The following is a 20,029-nucleotide window of genomic DNA, read 5'->3' on the forward strand; positions in this document are numbered from 1 at the left end:
CCTCAAGGCTGTCTTGACTGACCTGGTTAAACAAATCGACACGTAGATTAAAATCCCCCATGATAACTGCTGTACCATTTCTACATGCATCAGTTATTTCTTTGTTTATTGCCTGCCCCACCGTAATGTTACTATTTGGTAGCCGATAGACTACTTCGATCAGTGACTTTTTCATCTTACTATTTCCAGATTCCTGAGTCTGGACTGGCCCTTCGGAAGAGTACCCGAACCAAGCCCACACATCCACCCCATCCCTGTAACCCAGTAACCCCACCTAACTTTTTGGTAGGATAATAAGATCTAAAGATGATGGACAGGCTGGCACATCGGGGACCGGGCACCTTTGAGAAAGTGGAGAATCGCCCCCTTTGTCATTTTTGGGAAAAATTCTGCCCACAGATTATTTCTTAAATAGTGAGAGACTGTGAACTGTGAACTTCAAAGGGCCTTGGATGCCATTGTTCATGACTGACGGACAACTAACATACAAGTACAGCAAGCATTTAAGATGACAAATTATATTTTTGCATTTATTACTAGAGGATTTGAGGATAGAAGTAAAGATGTCTTACTACAATTATATAGAGCCTTGGTCAGACCACGGTCGGGGGTTGGGGGAGGGGGGGCATTTCCCCCCCCCCCCCCCCCCGCGATGTCTTTCTCAGTGGCAGGAGGCGGCCTGCCATTGGATGGTGGTGGGATCTTCTGCCCTGGATTTCCCACTGAATCCCATTGAATATGGCTGGAAAATCCCCCCCCCCATCTTGGGTGTTTTGTGCAGTTTTGCTCTCCTTACCTGAGGAAAGATATATTTGTTGAATATCTCTGTCTGAAGATGTCGGGCGAGGCCGTCAACTGTTCATGTGACGGGATTTTCTGGTCCCGCCGATGACACACCTCCATCACGGGTTTCCCGGCGGCATGGAACGGATTCAGTGGGAAATTCCATTGTCAGCCGCGGTACCAGAAAATCCAGCCAAGAAACACGCCATGCGGAGGGTCGGTAATCTCACCCATCTGTGCCTTCCAAAGAGAGGGTTCTGGAGTACATGTGTCTTGTGCATCCTTAAACAGAGCTGAGAACACAGTTGGAGATTGATGCAGCACAGTGGTTAGCACTGCTGCCTCACAGCGCTCGGGATCTGGGTTCAATTGCGGCCTTGGAAGACTGTGGAGTTTGCACTTTCTCCCTGTGTCTGTGTAGATTTCCTCCGGGTGCTCCGATTTCATCCCACAGTCCAAAGGCTAGCCAGATTGGCCATGCTAAATTATCCCTTGTCCAAAAGTTTAGGGAGAGTTACTGAGTTATGGGGATAGGGTTTGGGCATGGGGTGAGATAGGGTGCACTTTGTAAGGGCCGATGCAGACTCGATGGGCTGAGTGGCCTCCTTCTGCACTGTGGGAATTCTATGATAGTATCCTCTGCTAAAACAAGAAACTGTGAGGGGAAGGTGTAGGAGAATGTGTGTATAATAGTATAGGAATAAAGATTCGGTGAAGTGGCGTGGTTAATAACAAAGGATTAGCTCTAATGATAGCGACTTGAGCATGTGCGTAAGGAATATCACAGTGATGTCACTCGCTGAGAGGAGATGAATTTGAGGCATCTCCGAGGGTAGCCGCAGTTATGTCGTGGTCTTATTAACATTTGCAAATAGTTATCATGTAAATAAATGTTTTTGAACAAAAGATCATTGTCTCCAGCAAGATGTCTTCGAAAGTAAGAAGCCAGGGAATCCTGAGATAAACCCACAATAAAAGACTTACATCCACAAACATGCTATTCACGTGGCTCTCAGCCTCACAGATGCAATGACGCTCGCTGCTACTCAGACTCCAAAACTCTGAGTTCGAGCTGCTTCAGCTGACAACACTTCCTGTACACATGGCTATTCAGAACACAATAAAATGTTTTGGAGTTTCTGCATGGGGCAGGATGCACATTCAATGGAACTGAGGTGTCTTACCATACTCTTCTTTATTAGACATTGATCAAAAATAAAACTTTAGGACTATTTAAAATATATGAAATGTCAGAGCACTAACTAAATCCATTGCCATCATTCAGAGAGGAAGAAAACCCAATGGTAACAACCACTAACCAATCACTTGCCTGCTGTCTTGTAACATCAGTCCTTGAATTTAATGCTGGCTTTATGCTGTCACTGCTCAGTCTCGTGATCAGGTCCCACTCCGTTCACAGCCTTCGCTGAATTTGCACCGTCACTACATCTCCTCCAGCTGCCTCTCAGGCCTGTGCTCTGATTTGTTCTTGGGATATGGATGTCACAGGCAAGTCTCAATTTATTGCCTCTCCTTAGTTACCTTGGAACCGCTGGTTGACTATCTCTTTAACCATACAAAGATTTTGTAGCAATCATGCTCCTACATGAATGATTGTTGTGAATTTAAGGAATCTGGCGAGGGGGCAGTGAAGAAATGGTGACATATGTCTGTGGTAGTATCACGTATTGCAGTACCCGAGAGGCTGTAGACCATTGGGTAAGCCTAGCAGCTTACCATTGGCTGTTTGGTATGTGGCTCCGCCCAGACAGGCGGGGTATAAGAACAGGTGCCGTCCCAGCAGCCTTCATTCTGTACCGAAGTTGCTGGGGAACAGATCTAGTCTATTAAAGCATTCAGTTATGATACAACCTCGTCTTCGAGTTTAATTGATCATGCATCAATTTAATAGACTACTCTTGAGCTGAAAGAATGGATCTCCGAATCAAGCCGGAGTGTCTACAACTCAGCCCCCACGCGGAGAACTTGGCAGCGATTTGTAAGCACTGGCTGGCGTGTTTTAAAGGCTGCCTCGAGACGGCCGGAGGCACCCCCTCAGGAGAACAGAAACTGCATCTCCTGCACTCGACAGTAAGCCCTGGAATCTTCTCCCTCATCGAGGAGGCGGAGGACTATGATGATGCGATCGAATTGTTAAAGAGACATTATATACGCCCTGTACACCAGGTCTACGCATGTCACCTGCTTGCAACTAGACGGCAAAGCCCCGGGGAATCGCTGGAGGACTTCTACCGTGCGCTACTGGTGCTGGGCAGAAACTGTGGCTGCCCGCAGATTTCGGGCAGCGAGCACACGGAACCTCTAATCCAGGTTGCCTTCGTAGCAGGTATGAGCTCTTCAGAGATCCGCCAAAGACTTTTAGAAAAGGACACCCTGGGACTGAGAGAAGCACGGGCCCTGGCAGGGTCCATGGTTGCCTCCCGAAACGCGCAGTCCTGTGCGCCCCACCGTGCAGCGGCCCCCTGGGCTGCGTGGCATCCAGCAGCGGCAGCCCCACTGACCTTCCCCGTGTCCCCGCAGGCCTGCGCTCTAAGACGGCCCGCTAGCTCCGTTGGGCCCCGTTGCTTCTTCTGCGGGCAGACGAAGCACCCCCCACCAGCGCTGCCCAGCCCGCACCTCCACCTGCAAAGGGTGCGGCAAGAAGGGCCATTTTGTGGGGGTCTGCCAAGCATGAGCCGTGGCCGCGGTCTCCAACGACTCCGGACCGCCGCGGCAACCTTCCCTTCGGGCCCCAGGCGGCCAACATTCACCGCCACCCCCCTATCCGAGGGCCACGCCTGACCCACGGCTGCGGACATCTTGCCCCTCGGACGCCACGCTGGACGGATGGGCGCCGGCATTTTGTAAATCCCCGCCGCCATTTTGTACATCCCCGACCACCATGTGCGACCCATGGGAGATGCCATCTTGGATGGGGCCCCAGGCTCCCAGCACTGCCGACTACATGCTGCCTGATCACAACCCACAACTGCTCCATCTGGCCTCCAGCTGGACCAAAATCGACCTCGGACACTCGCAACAGCAACGACGACGATCTTGATCAACAGCCACGAGACGTCTTGCCTGATTGACTCTGGGAGCACGGAGAGCTTTATACACCCCAACATGGTAAGGCGCTGTTCACTTGTTACCCACCCTGTAAACCAAAGAATCTCCCTGGCCTCCGGGTCACACTCAGTGGAGATAAAGGGGTTCTGCCTAGCAAACCTCACTGTCCAAGGCAGGAAATACAACAATTTCCGCCTTTATGTCCTGCCGCATCTCTGCGTGGCTTACACTCCTGGGGTTTGACTTCCAATGTAACTTGCAAAGCCTCACTTTTAAATTCGGCGGCCCTATAGCCCCCCTGACTGTCTGCGGCTATGCGACCCTTAAGGTCGACCCGCCTTCCCTGTTTGCGAACCTCACCCCGGATTGCAAACCCGTCGCCACCAGGAGCAGACGGTACAGTGTCCAGGACCGGACCTTCATCAGGTCAGAGGTCCAAAGGCTACTGAGGGAAAGGGTCATTGAAGCTCGCAACAGTCCCTGGAGAGCTTAAGTAGTGGTGGTAAAGACCGGGGAGAAACATAGGATGGTCATTGACTACAGTCAGACCATCAACAGGTTTACGCAGCTGGATGAGTACCCTCTCCCCTGCATATCTGACCTGGTGAACAGGATTGCGCAATACGAGGTCTTTTCCACGGTGGATCTCAAGTCCGCCTACCATCAGCTACCCCTCCGCACTAGTGACCGCAAGTACACTGCCTTCGAAGCAGATGGGCGGCTCTACCAATTTTTTAGGGTTCCCTTTGGTGTCACTAATGGGGTCTCGGTCTTCCAACGCGAGATGGACCAAATGGTTGACCGGTACGGTTTACACGCAACGTTCCCGTATCTTGATAACGTCACCATCTGCGGCCATGACCAGCAGGACCACGACACCAACCTCTGAAAATTTCTCCAGACCGCGAAAATCCTTAACTTAACGTACAATAAGGATAAATGCGTCTTCAGCACCGACCCCCTAGCCATTCTCGGCTACGTAGTGCGAAATGGAGTTATAGGCCCCGACCCTGAACACATGCGCCCCCTTATGGAATTCCCCCTCCCTCACTGCCCCAAGGCCCTGAAGCGTTGCCTCGGGTTTTTCAGCTATTACGCACAGTGGGTCCCCAACTACGCAGACAAAGCCCGACCCCAAATCCAGTCCACAACCTTCCCCCTGGCGACCTTCTGCCAGACCTTCTGCCGCATAAAAGCAGACATTGCGAAGGCCACGATGCGCGCCATCGACGAGTCCCTCCGCTTCCAGGTTGAGAGTGATGCGTCCGATGTAGCTCTGGCTGCCACCCTCAACCAAGCAGGCAGACCCGTGGCCTTCTTCTCCCGTACCCTCCATGCTTCAGAAATTTGCCATTCCTCAGTCGAAAAGGAGGCACAAGCCATAGTAGAAGCTGTGCGACACTGGAGGCATTACCTGGCCGGCAGGAGATTCACTCTCCTCACTGACCAACGGTCGGTGGCGTTCATGTTTGATAATGCACAGCGGGGCAAGATAAAGAACGAAAAGATCTTGCGGTGGAGGATAGAACTCTCCACCTACAACTACGAGATCTTGTACAGTCCTGGGAAGCTAAACGAGCCTTCCGATGTCCTGTCCCGCGGCACATGTGCCACCGCACAAGTGGACCACCTCCGAGCCCTCCACAAGGACCTCTGCCACCTGGGGGTCACTTGCTTTTTCCACTTCATTAAGGCCCGCAACCTGCCCTACTCCATCGAGGAGGTCAGGACAGTCACCAGGGACTGCCAAATCTGCACGAAGTGCAAACCGCACTTCTACCGGCCAGAGAGGGCGCACCTGATAAAGGCTTCCCGTCCCTTTGAGCGCCTCAGTATGGACTTCAAAGGCCCCCTCCCCTCCACCGACTGCAACACGTATTTCCTGAACGCGATTGACGAGTACTCCCGGTTCCCGTTCGGCATCCCCTGCCCCGACATGACCACAACCACTGTCGTCAAGGCCCTCCAGGGTATCTTTACACTGTTTGGGTTCCCCTTGTACATACACAGTGATAGGGGATCCTCCTTTATGAGCGACGAACTGTGTCAATTCCTGCTCAGCAAGGGCATCGCCTCAAGCAGGACGACCTGTTACAACCCCCGGGGAAACGGGCAGGGAGAGAGGGAGAACGGAACGGTCTGGAAGACCGTCCTACTGGCCCTGCGGTCCAGGACTCTCCCCGTCTCCCGCTGGCAGGAAGTCCTCCCGGAGGCCCTCCACGCTATTCGGTCGCTGCTCTGTACAACTACCAATCAGACACCTCATGAACGTCTCCTTGCCTTCCCCAGGAAGTCCTCCTCGGAGACCTCGCTCCCAACATGGCTAGCGACAGCTGGACCCATCCTGCTTCGGAAGCACGCGCGGGCGCACAAGTCGGACCCATTGGTCGAGCGGGTCCACCTGCTGCACACTAACCCCCAGTACGCCTACATGGCATTCCCTGACGGCCAGCAAGATACAGTCTCCCTCCGGGACCTGGCGCCCGCCGGAACCCCACGTGCACCCGAACCATTACCCCCACCCCCTCCCCCGCACAGCACCTCACTGGGGGGGTTGGTCCTCCCGCCGCTCCTACCTAGGCCATCCCACCCACCGACGCCCCCTACAGGCGCTCTCGTGTCAACCGTTTGCCCCACCAGAGGCAACTGTTTGCCCCACCTAGGGGTGACGAAGCTGCCATGGACGACGAAGCCACGCTCCCGGAGTCGCAGACGCCCGGACCCCCACCAGAACCACCACAGAGGCTCAGACAATCCAGGAGGACGACTAGGCCACCCGACCGACTGATTGCTACACTGTAACTAAATGAACACATCTGTATATATCTTCTACACTTGTAAATACTCAAGGTATCCCATATCTGAGCATACCATGTTCAATGCAATTGTAACCACTGGCCACCACCCCCGCCGGACTCTTTTTTAACAGGGGGTGAATGTGGTAATATCAGGTATTGCAGTACCCGAGAGGCTGTAGACCATTGGGTAAGCCTAGCAGCTTACCATTGGCTGTTTGGTATGTGGCTCCGCCCTGACAAGCGGGGTATAAGAACAGGTGCCGTCCCAGCAGCCCTCATTTTGTACCGAAGCTGCTGGGGAACAGATCTAGTCTATTAAAGCCTTCAGCTATGATACAACCTCGTCTTCAAGTTTAATTGATCGTGCATCAATGTCAATGTCAAATGGTTTGTGACTTTGTAAAAACTCCAATGTGATGGTGTTCCCCCAGCACTCCTGCTATTTTTCTTCTTTCCATTCCTGAAGTTTCAGGGAGGGCGATGGTGTCAAAGAAACCTGGTCAATTGCTTCTGCACTGAAGCCTGTTCAAATGATGGGTCAGGAGGTGAGCCATTTCTCACTGAATATGCAACCGCTTTCAACTACAGCACTGAGATGGATGGTCAGTGGTGACAGCTGAGGATGTTGATGGTCGAGGGCTCAACAATAATGGTGATATTGAAAGTCAAGGGGAAATGATTGTGCTTCTTTTGTTCCAGATGGTCATGCCCTGGCCATTAATCAGAATGGATGTGGGTGATGCGCTAGATTATAAGTGCTCACTGAGATCCAGGGAAGTTCCAGCTGATTGGAGGAAGCAGCTCTCAGTGAAGCCCTTGAAGGAAAGGAATACAGGAAGTTGGAATAACTGTGGCACACAAAAGGATTGTGGAATAGGGAGGAGCATGTTTGTTCCTCCTAATTCCATATGAAGGACCAATGGTTCATGTACTTTGCCTACTATGCCTTCTCTTTTGAAGATGATCACATCTTCAATCTTTCTACATATCCCTAAACATATTTCTTCCTCAAGTGTTTATCCAATTACTTTTTCAATGTTACTTTTAAATTTGCATCCACCACGCTACCGGAGATTACATTCCAAATCCGAACCACTTGTTGCAAAAAATAGTTTTCCTCATGTTGCCACTGGTTCTTTCGCCAATCAGCTTAAATCTGTGCTCTTTAGTTATCGACAATTTGAAAACAGTTTCTCTTTCTCTTGAACCCCCCAGAATTTTAAACACCTGCATCAAATTTCCTCTTAGCTCTTCATGCTTTAAGGACAGCAATCCCAGATTCTCCAATCTATCCATATACCTGCAGTCATTCATCCCTGGAACCAGACACAAATCAAGGACCAACTTTTTTTAAATAAATATTTTTATTAGATTTTTCAATTTTTTAAAACATTATTTACATTACACATATTTAACTAACATTTGGCAATCCTTCCCTCAACCTGAAAACCATTAATCAACTAACTAACTACCACCCCCCTGCAGCCACTGACTGAGGCTAATTCCTTAAAGTGAGATATGAACGGATGCCATCTCTTGTGAAATCCCTCCTCATTACCTCTTAAACTAACATTAACTTTCTCTAGGCTCAGAAACTCCATTAAGTCTCCCAGCCATATTGATGCACAGAGTGGAGCAACTGACTTGCAACCCAATTGGATCTGCCTTCTTGCCACAAACGAGGCAAACGCAAAGACATCTGTCCCTGCCCCTGTCTGGAGATCCGGCAAATCCAACACCCCGAATATGGCTCCTGATTAGGCAGTTAAAAAAGTATAGGAGATTGTTGGCTCTAGAAATACAGACAGCGAGCATGAAAGCAAGAAAGTCATGCTCAATAATTCCTAACTGGAATATTGCGCCTAATCAGGGCATAACATTTTAGGAAGGATGAAGACCTTGGGGAGGGGATGGAGGAACCTTTTCAGTCTGATAGTAATGATGACAATTAGAGAAGCTGGGACTTTCTCCCTGGACCAGAGAAAGGTTTGACGGAGATTTTATGGAGCTGTACAAGATTATGAAGGATTTTAGTAGAGTAAATGAGGAGAAATTAATTCCACAGGCAGCAGAGATAGTAAACAGAGAACACAGATTTAAGGTAATTGCCAAAGAAACCACAAGGTAATGAGGAGAGTGTTTTTTATGCTTCAAATTTTTATGTTTTGAAATTAACTACTTAAAAAAATACTCAACAGTAATTTTCAAAAGAAAATTGGATATATACTTACAAAGACAACATTGCAGAGATATGGGTAAAGAGCAGGGAGTAGAATAATTGGATATCTCTTCCAAAGAGCCAGCACAGGCACAATGGCTGAATGACTTCCTTCTGTGTTATTCTAGAAACCCAAGGATTGTTTCTCTCTATCTCTGACTAATCTTGCATCCTATGCTGACTAGAGCCATAGTCACACAGTACAGAAGAGACCTTTCGGCCCATCGAGTCTGCAATGACAAGACTACACTAAATTGACACTAATCCCGCTTTCTAGCGCGTGGCCCATAGCCTTGAATGTTATGACATCGAGTGTTCATCCATGTACTTTTTAAAGGTTGTGGAGTTTCCCGTCTCTACTACCTTCCCAAGCAGTGCATTCGAGACTCCCACTACCAACTGGGTGAACATAAATTTCCTCAAATTCCCTCTAAACCTCCTGCCCCTTAACTTAAAATTATGCTCCCTTTTTATTGATCATTCAACTAAGGGGAACGACTGCTTTTTATCTATCCTGTCCATACCCCTGATAATCTTATGCACCTCAATCAGGCCCCCCCCCTCAGCCTTCTCTGCTCTGAAGAAATCAACCCGAGCCTATACAGTTTCTGTTCATAGCTAAAATATTCCATCCCAGGCAACATCCTTGTGAATCTCCTCTGCACCCTTTCCAGTGCAATCACCTCCTTCCCATAGTGAGGGGATCAGAACTGCACACAGTAGAATCATAGAATCATAGAAGTTTACAGCATGGAAACAGGCCCTTCGGCCCAACCAGTCCATGCCGCCCAGTTTTTACCATTAAGCTAGTCCCAGTTGCCCGCACTTGGCCCATAACCCTCTATACCCATCTTACCCATGTAACTATCTAAATGTTTTTGAAAAGACACAATTGTACCCGCCTCTACTACTACCTCTGGCAGCCCATTCCAGACACTCACTACCCTCTGAGTGAAGAAATTGCCCCCCTGGGCCCTTCTGAATCTCTCCCCTCTCACCTTAAACCTATGCCCTCTAGTTTTAGACTCCCCTACCTTTGGGAAAAGATGTTGACTATCTACCTTATCTATGCCCCTCATTATTTTATAGACCTCTATAAGATCACCCCTAAGCCTCCTACGCTCCAAGGAAAAAAGTCCCAGTCTATCCAGCCTCTCCTTATAACTCAAACCATCAAGTCCCGGCAACATCCTAGTAAATCTTTTCTGCACTCTTTCCAGTTTAATAATATCCTTCCTATAATAGGGTGACCAGAACTGCACACAGTATTCCAAGTGTGGCCGTACCAATGTCTTGTACAACTTCAACAAGACGTCCCAACTCCTGTATTCAATGTTCTGACCAATGAAACCAAGCATGCCGAATGCCTTCTTCACCACCCTGTCCACCTGCGACTCCACCTTCAAGGAGCTATGAACCTGTACTAGATCTCTTTGTTCTATAACTCTCCCCAACGCCATACCATTAACTGAGTAGGTCCTGGCCTGATTCGATCTGCCAAAATGCATCACCTCACATTTATCTAAATTAAACTCCATCTGCCATTCGTCGGCCCACTGGCCTAATTGATCAAGATCCCGTTGCAATCCTAGATAACCTTCTTCACTATCCACTGTGCCACCAATCTTGGTGTCATCTGCAAACTTACTAACCATGCCTCCTAAATTCTCATCCAAATCATTAATATAAATCACAAATAACAGTGGACCCAGCACCGATCCCTGAGGCACACCACTGGTCACAGGCCTCCAGTTTGAAAAACAACCCTCTACAACCACCCTCTGCCTTCTGTCGTCCAGCCAATTTTGAATCCAATTGGCAACCTCACCCTGGATCCCGTGAGCTTTAACCTTCTGCAACAACCTACCATGCGGTACCTTGTCAAAGGCTTTGCTAAAGTCCATGTAGACAACGTCTACTGCACTGCCCTCATCTACCTTCTTGGTCACCCCCTCAAAAAACTCAATCAAATTTGTGAGACATGATTTTCCACGCACAAAGCCATGCTGACTGCCCCAAATCAGTCCTTGCCTCTCTAAATGCTTGTAGATCCTGTCTCTCAGAATACCTTCTAGCAACTTACCTACTACAGACGTTAGGCTCACCGGTCTGTAGTTCCCAGGCTTTTCCCTGCTGCCCTTCTTAAACAAGGGCACAACATTCGCCACTCTCCAATCTTCATGCACCTCACCTGTGGCTGCCGACGATTCAAATATCTCTGTTAGGGGACCCGCAATTTCCTCCCTAACCTCCCACAACACCCTGGGATACATTTCATCAGGTCCCGGGGATTTATCTACCTTGATGCGCTTTAAGACTTCCAGCACCTCCTCCTCTGTAATATGCACACTTCTCAAGACAGCACTATTTATTTCCCTTAGTTTCCTAACATCCATGCCTTTCTCCACCGTGAATACCGATGAGAAATATTCATTCAGGATCTCACCCAACTCTTGTGGCTCTGCACATAGATGCCCTTGTTGATCCTTAAGAGGCCCTACTCTGTCCCTAGTTACTCTTTTCCCCTTTATGTATTTGTAGAATCTCTTTGGATTCTCCCTTGCATTATTTGCCAAAGCAATTTCATGTCCCCTTTTTGCCCTCCTGATTTCCCTCTTAACTCTATTTCGACAATCTCAGTACTCCAGCTGTGGCTCGGCCAAAGTTTTGTACAGCTCCAGCATAACTTCCATACTCTTATAATCTATGCCGTGACTCATAAAGGCAAGTGTGCCATATGCCTTCTTATCTACCCTATTAACCTGACCTGGCACCTTCAGGGATCTATGGACAAGCACCCTCTATTCCTCTGATCTTCCTCGTGTTGTGCCATTCATTGGATACACCCTTGTCTTGTCACCCCTTCCGACGTGTCACCTCACACTTTTCAGGGTTAAATTCCATCTGCCACTTATCTACCCATCTGAACAACCCATATATCTTCCTGCAACCTTCTTCCTCACTATTAACCACCCTGCCAATCTTTGTGTCATCAGTAAACTTCCTTATCATTCTCCCCCATAGTCTCATCTATATCGTTTATATCTACCATGAAAAATAAGGGACCAAGGGCAGCAAGGTGGTGCAGTGGTTAGCATAGCTGCCTCACGGCGTCGAGGTTTCAGGTTCAATCCCGGCTCTGGGTCACTGTCCATGTGGAGTTTGCACATTCTCCCCATGTTTGTGTGGGTTTTGCCCCCACATGCCAAGGATGTGCAGGGTCGGTGGATTGGCCTCGGTAAATTGCCCCTTAATTGGAAAACATGAATGGAGTACTCTAAATGTTTTTAAAATAAATAAATAAATAAGGGACCTAACACTTTTCCCTATGATACGCCAGTGGACACCAGCCTCCAGTCACACAAACAACCTTCTACCACCACCCTCTGTCTCATACCGCTAAGTCAGTTTTGGATCCAACTGCTAAGTTACCCTGGATTCCATGTGCTTTTTACCTACTTTATAAGTCTCTCATATGGGACCTTGTCAAATGCTTTGGTGGCATTGTGGCACAGTGGTTAGCACTGCTGCCTCACAGCGCCAGGGACCAGGGCTCGATTCCGACCTTGGTTAACTTTCTGTGTGGAGTTTGCATATTCTCCCCATGTCTGCGTTTCTTTTCTCTGGGTTCTCTGGTTCCGTCCCACCATCCAAAGATATGCAGGCTAGGTGGATTGGCCATGCTAAATTGCCCCTTGGGGTGGGGTTACAGGGCGGGGAATTGGGCCGAGGTAGGATGGTACTTCCAAGTGTCTGTGCAGACTTGCTGATCCGAATGGCCTCTGTCTGCACGGTAGGGATTCTATGATTCTATAACTGCACTCCCCTCACCCACTCACCCCATCGAAAAAATGATTCAAATTTATTAAAATGACCTCCCTCCCATGATCTGTCCTCCAATCCTCTGGCATCTTCCCTGGGGCCAAAGAGGAATTAAAAATGTTGTTAGAGCCTCTATAATTTCCTCTCTTTCCTCCCACAGCAGCCTGGGGAATTTGTCTCTTTTTGAGCCCACCAAAACCTCCAACATCTCCTCACACTCTCTGGCAAACTGTTCAAGAACCTCACAATTCCTCTCCCCGAATTCTGTACCTACATTCTCCTTATCCCAAGTGAAGATAGATGTGAAGAACGTGTTTAACACCGTACCAATGTCCTCTGGCTCCATGAACAGGTTGCTCCCTTCACCCGTAATGGAGGCTCATTCCTTGTTGGTTAGATTTTTGAATGAGCCTCCTGCACATGCAGATGAATTTCTGCTGTAGTCCCAAATGGGCCTTAGGTGCTTATTATTAAGCTGGGTACCAAGGATACTTGGAAAATCAGTAGGGTAGAGCCCCCAATATAGATATATATCTGAAACAAGACATTGCATCCCAAAAGTGACTCTTAGCTGCATATTCCATGTAAAAATTGAGTCCGACTTCAACCTCAGATTATTAGGTAATTTAATAATCTTTTTTGTCACAAGTAGGCTTACATTAACACTGCAATGAAGTTATTGTGAAAATCCCCCAGTCGCCACATTCCAGAGCCTGTTTGGGTACACAGAGTGAGAATTCAAAATGTCCAAATTACCTAATAGCACGTCTTTCAGGACTTGTGGGAGTAAACCGAAGCACCCAGAGGAAACCCACGCAGATTTGGGAAGAACGTGCAGACTCCGCACAGACAGTAACCAAAGCCAGGAATCGAACCTGGGACCCTGGCGCTGTGAAGCCATAGTGCTAACCACTATGCTACCGTGCTGCCCATGGTATACTGCTAAATTGATCACAAATTGGCTAAACACACACATGTACAAAATTAGTTTTAAATGAGGCTGTTTCCTATTGAAATGTGGTCACCAATCAGGCGCCTCAAGATTTGATATGGAATTTTCACTTATTTGGTAACGATCTGACACAGGGCATAGATAGTACATTTACTCATAGAACATAGAACTTTACAGCGTAGTACAGGCCCTTCGGCCCTCGATGTTGCACCGACCTATGAAACCACGCTAAAGCCCATCTACACTATTCCCTTATCATCCATATGTTTATCCAATGACCATTTAAATGCCCTTAATGTTGGCGAGTCCACTACTGTTACAGGCAGGGCATTCCACGCCCTTAATACTCTCTGAGTAAAGAACCTACCTCTGACATCTGTCCTATATCTATCACCCCTCAATTTAAAGCTATGTCCCTTCGTGCTTGACATCACCATCCGAGGAAAAAGGCTCTCACTGTCCATCCTATCTAATCCTCTGATCATCTTGTCTGCGTCAATTAAGTCACCTCTTAACCTTCTTCTTTCTAAAGAAAATAACCTCAAGTCCCTCAGCCTTCCCTCATAAGACCTTCCCTCCAGACCAGGCAACATCCTGGTAAATCTCCTCTGCACCCTTTCCAATGCTTCCACATCCTTCCTATAATGCGGCGACCAGAACTGCAAGCAATACTCCAAATGCGGCCGCCACAGAGTTTTGTACAGCTGCAACATGACCTCATAGCTCCGAAGCTCAATCCCTCCACCAATAAAAGCTAACACACCGTATGCCTTCTTAACAACCCGACTCAATTTGTGAATAGAACATAAGAACTAGGAGCAGGAGTAGGCCATCTGGCCCCTCGAGCCTGCTCCACCATTCAATGAGATCATGGCTGATCTTTTGTGGACTCAGCTCCACTTTCCGGCCCGAACAAAACTAATCAAAAAACTATCTATCTTTATCTTAAAAACATTTAATGAAGGAGCCTCAACTGCTTCACTGGGCAAGGAATTCCATAGATTCACAACCCTTTGGGTGAAGAAGTTTCTCCTAAACTCAGTCCTAAATCTACTTCCCCTTATTTTGAGGCTATGCCCCCGAATTCTGCTTTCACACGCCAGTGGAAACAACCTATCTATCCTATCTATTCCCTTCATAATCTTATATGTTTCTATAAGATCCCCCCTCATCCTTCTAAATTCCAACGAGTACAGTCCCAGTCTACTCAACCTCTCCTCGTAATCCAACCCCTTCAGCTCTGGGATTAACCTAGTGAATCTCCTCTGCACACCCACCAGTGCCAGTACGTCCTTTCTCAAGTAAGGAGACCAAAACTGAACACAATACTCCAGGTGTGGCCTCACTAACACCTTATACAATTGCAGCAGAACCTCCCCAGTCTTAAACTCCATCCCACTAGCAATGAAGGACAACATTCCATTTGCCTTCTTAATCACCTGTTGCACCTGTAAACCAACTTTTTGCGACTCATGCACTAGCACACCCAGGTCTCTCTGCACAGCAGCATGTTTTAATATTTTATCATTTAAATAATAATCCCTTTTGCTGTTATTCCTACCAAAATGGATAACCTCACATTTGTCAACATTGTATTCCATCTGCCAGACCCGAGCCCATTCACTTAGCCTATCCAAATCCCTCTGCAGACTTCCAGTATCCTCTGCACTTTTTGCTTTACCACTTATCTTAGTGTCGTCTGCAAACTTGGACACATTGCCCTTGGTCCCCAACTCCAAATCATCTATGTAAATTGTGAACAGTTGTGGGCCCAACACTGATCCCTGAGGGACACCACCAACTACTGATTGCCAACCAGAGAAACACCCATTAATCCCCACTCTTTGCTTTCTATTAATTAACCAATCCTTTATCCATGCTACTACTTTCCCCTTAATGCCATGCATCTTTATCTTATGCAGCAACCTTTTGTGTGGCACCTTGTCAAAGGCTATCTGGAAATCCAGATATACCACATCCATTGTCTCCCCGTTATCTACCGCACTGTTAATGTCCTCAAAAAATTCCACCAAATTAGTTAGGCATGACCTGCCCTTTATGAACCCATGCTGCGTCTGCCCAATGGGACAATTTTCATCCAGATGCCTCGCTATTTCTTCCTTGATGATAGATTCCAGCATCTTCCCTACTACCGAAGTTAAGCTCACTGGCCTATAATTACCCGCTTTCTGCCTACCTCCTTTTTCAAACAGTGGTGTCACGTTTGCTAATTTCCAATCCGCCGGGACCACCCCAGAGTCTAGTGAATTTTGGTAAATTATCACTAGTGCATTTGCAATTTCCCTACTCTTTTAGCACTCTGGGATGCATTCCATCAGGTCCAGGAGACTTGTCTACCTTTAGCCCCATTAGCTTGCCCATCACTACCTCCTTGGTGATAACAATCCGTCAAAGGTCCTCAGCTGTCATAGCCTCATTTCCATCAGTCACTGGCATGTTATTTGTGTCTTCCACTGTGAAGACCGATCCAAAAAACCTGTTCAGTTCCTCAGCCATTTCCTCATCTCCCATTATTAAATCTCACCTCTCATCCTCTAAAGGACCAATATTTACCTTAGCCACTCTTTTTTGTTTTATGTATTTGTAGAAACTTTTACTATCTGTTTTTATATTCTGAGCAAGTTTACTCTCATAATCTATAACTCTTTATAACTTTTTTAGTAGCTTTCTGTTGCCCCCTAAAGATTTCCCAGTCCTCTAGTCTCCGACTGATCTTTGCTACTTTGTATGTTTTTTCCTTCAATTTGATACTCTCCCTTATTTCCTTAGATATCCACGGTCGATTTTCCCTCTTTTTACCGTCCTTCCTTTTTGTTGGTATAAACCTTTGCTGAGCACTGTGAAAAATCACTTGGAAGGCTCTCAACTGTTTTGCCATAAAGTCTTTTCTCCCAGTCTACCTTAGCTAGTTCTTCTCTCATCCCATTGTAATCTCATTTGTTTAAGCACAAAACACTAGTGCTTGATTTTACCTTCTCACCCTCCATCTGTATTTTAAATTCCATCATATTGTGATCGCTCCTTTCGAGAGGATCCCTAACTATGAGATCCTGAATCAATCCTGTTTCATTACACAGGACCAGATCTAGGACCGCTTGTTCCCTTGTCGGTTCCATTACATACTGTTCTAGGAAACTACCGGGGATACATTCTATAAACTGCTCCTCAAGGCTGCCTTGACCGACCTGGTTCAACCAATCGACATGTAGATTAAAATCCCCCATGATAACTGCTGTACCATTTCTACATGCATCAGTCATTTCTTTGTTTATTGCCTGCCCCACCATAATGTTACTATTTGGTGGCCTAGAGATCACTCCTATCAGTGACTTTTTCGCCTTACTATTCCTGATTTCCACCCAAATGGATTCAACCTTATCCTCCATAGCACCGATGTCATCCCTTACTGTTGCCCGGATGTCATCCTTAAATAACAGAGCTACACCACCTCCCTTACCATCCACTCTGTCCTTCCGAAAAGTTTGATACCCTCGGATATTTAACTCCCAGTCGTGACCATCCTTTAACCATGTTTCAGTAATGGCTACTAAATCATAGTCATTCACGATGATTTGCGCCATCAACTCATTTACCTTATTCCGAATACTACGAGCATTCAGGTAAAGTACACTTAGAACATAGAACATAGAACAATACAGCGCAGTACAGGCCCTTCGGCCCACGATGTTGCACCGAAACAAAAGCCATCTAACCTACACTATGCCATTATCATCCATATGTTTATCCAATAAACTTATGTTGGCTTTTTTACCTCTGTTCTGAATCTTAACACCTCAATGAGTAACCTCTCCTAAGTTATGTTTCCTCTTAACCTTTCTCCTAATTTTCCTTGTCGTTGAACCCATATCTTCATGTAACAACCTGCCGCATCGCTTAACATTAATGTTTTCACTTCCCGTTTTATTTCTTTTAGTATTCCTGGTGCTATTCACTGAGCTCCCCTCAGTCACTGTACCTTGTACTGTCGCCCTTTTTTGATTTTTGACTATGGCTTCTCTGCCTAACACTTTCCCCCTTACTGCCTTTTATTTCTGTCCCTGTTTTACTACCTTCCAACTTCCTGCATTGGTTCCCACCCCCCTGCCACATTAGTTTAAACTCTCCCCAACAGCTCTAGCAAACACCCCCCCGAGGACATCGGTTCCAGTCCTGCCCAGGTGCAGACCATCCGGTTTGTACTGGTCCCACCTCCCCAGAACCTGTTCCAATGTCCCAGGAATTTGAATCCCTCCCTCTTGCACCATCTCTCGAGCCACGCATTTATCCTCTCTATCCTGACATTCCTACTCTGACTAGCTCGTGACACTGGTAGCAATCCTGAGATTACTACCTTCGAGGTCCTACTTTTTAGTTTAACTCCTAGCTCCCTAAATTCAGCTTGGAGGACCTTGTCCCGTTTTTTACCTATATCGTTGGTGCCTATGTGCACCCCGACAGCTGGCTGTTCACCCTCCCCCCCAAGAATGTCCTGCAGCCGCTCCGAGACATCCTTGACCCTTGTACCAGGGAGGCAACGTTCCATCCTGGAGTCTCGATTGCATCCGCAGAACTGCCTGTCTATTCCCCTTACAATTGAGTCCCCTATCACTATAGCCCTGCCGTTCTTCTTCCTGCCCAGCTGCGCAACAGAGCCAGCCACGGTGCCATGAACCTGGCTGCTGCTGCCTTCCCCTGGTGAGCCATCTCCCTCAACAGTATCCAAAGCGATATATCTGTTTTGCAGGGAGATGACCGCAGAGGACACCTGCACTGCCTTCCGACTCTTGCTCTGTCTTTTGGTCACCCATTTTCTATCTCCCTCAGTACCTTTCACCTGCGGTGTGACCAACTCGCTAAACGTGCTATCCACGACGTCCTCAGCATCGCGGATGCTCCAAAGTGAGTCCATCCGCAGCTCCAGAGCCGTCAAGCGGTCTAACAGGAGCTGCAACTGGACACACCTCTTGCACGTGAAGGAGCCAGGGACAGTGGACGTGTCCCTGAGCTCCCACATCACACACGAGGTGCATGACATGGGTCTGAGATCTCCTGCCGTATCTTAAACCTTCGGTTAACTTCAACAACTACAATTTCAACAAAAAAAACAACGAAGAAAAAATAAATATACTAATGAAAAGAAACAGAAAAACACAAACACTACTTACCAGTCACTTACCAGGGATAAAAAGCACCCAGCTTCGAATTCCCACCTAGATTCAAATTCCCAAACTCACCTTTAGCTGTGTCTTACTCCTGGCCCTGTCTTCTCTGGCTCACTGGGACAACTCACTGCAGAATGAAGCTAAAATGAGTAATAGTATTGGAACATTTTAGAAAGAAATATACCACAACTGGAATTGCATAGATACATAGGAAATAGTAGCAGGAGGAGATCTTTTGGCCCTTCGAGCCTGCTTCGCCATTTATCATGATCATCGCTGATCATCTAACTCAATTGCTTAATCCTGCTTTATCCCCATAGCCTTTGATCTCATTCTCCGCAAGTGCTATATCCAGCCGCCGCTTGAATATATTCAAAGTTTTAGCATCAACTACTTCCTGTGGTAATGAATTCCACAGGCTTACCACTCTGTGTGTGAAGAAATGTCTCCTTATCTCTGTCCAAAATGGTTTACCCTAAATTTGGCGTGTCGGTCCAAAATTGATGGGTGTTCCTTAAGTTGATAAACAATGAGTTATGCACTTAGGTGGACATATTTCAGTAATAGACGAGAATATGAATATAAGCTAAAGATGAGAAGAAGGGCAAAAGTCTTGGGTGTGGTCAATGGACGCTCCTCCGAGATTCGACCTCAGTGCCAGATGGCTGCAACCAAAGCAAACAGGATCCTTGGCTGTTGCTCAAACTATTCATGCATAAATAACGGCACAATAATAGGTTATATGAAGTTCTGGTGATGCTTCATCTGAAGCACTGAACCCATTTCAAGAAGGACAAATCAACTGTAAAGGAAGTACAGATAAGTAAAATTGAGAAAGATCATTGCTCTCAGTGCAAGGAGCCATGGAAATAGAAATTGGGCAGCATATTACGGGATTACAGGGGAATGTGGGGAGGGGAGTGTGTGGTTGACTCACCACCCCTCCCACCACCCGAAAGCAAAGTCGGAGTAGAGCTGACTCGCTGGACACCATCCCATCCAACAGTCATAATGCATTGTGGGTGAGCTAAATTGACTGCCAGTGGGACTTCCACCCCACACGGGAGGACGTCTCGCCCCCAGGAGCTTCCAGTCAACTGGATTGGTGGCAGTTCCAACAGTCCGGACAGCATGAAGAACACATTGGTGGGCATTGTCGATACTGCAAACAGGCCCAAGTAGAAGGTTCATGGATCCCAGGGGT

The sequence above is a fragment of the Scyliorhinus torazame genome, chromosome 15 (genome assembly GCF_047496885.1).
Source record: "Scyliorhinus torazame isolate Kashiwa2021f chromosome 15, sScyTor2.1, whole genome shotgun sequence".
In the NCBI taxonomy this organism is placed as follows: Eukaryota; Metazoa; Chordata; class Chondrichthyes; order Carcharhiniformes; family Scyliorhinidae; genus Scyliorhinus; species Scyliorhinus torazame.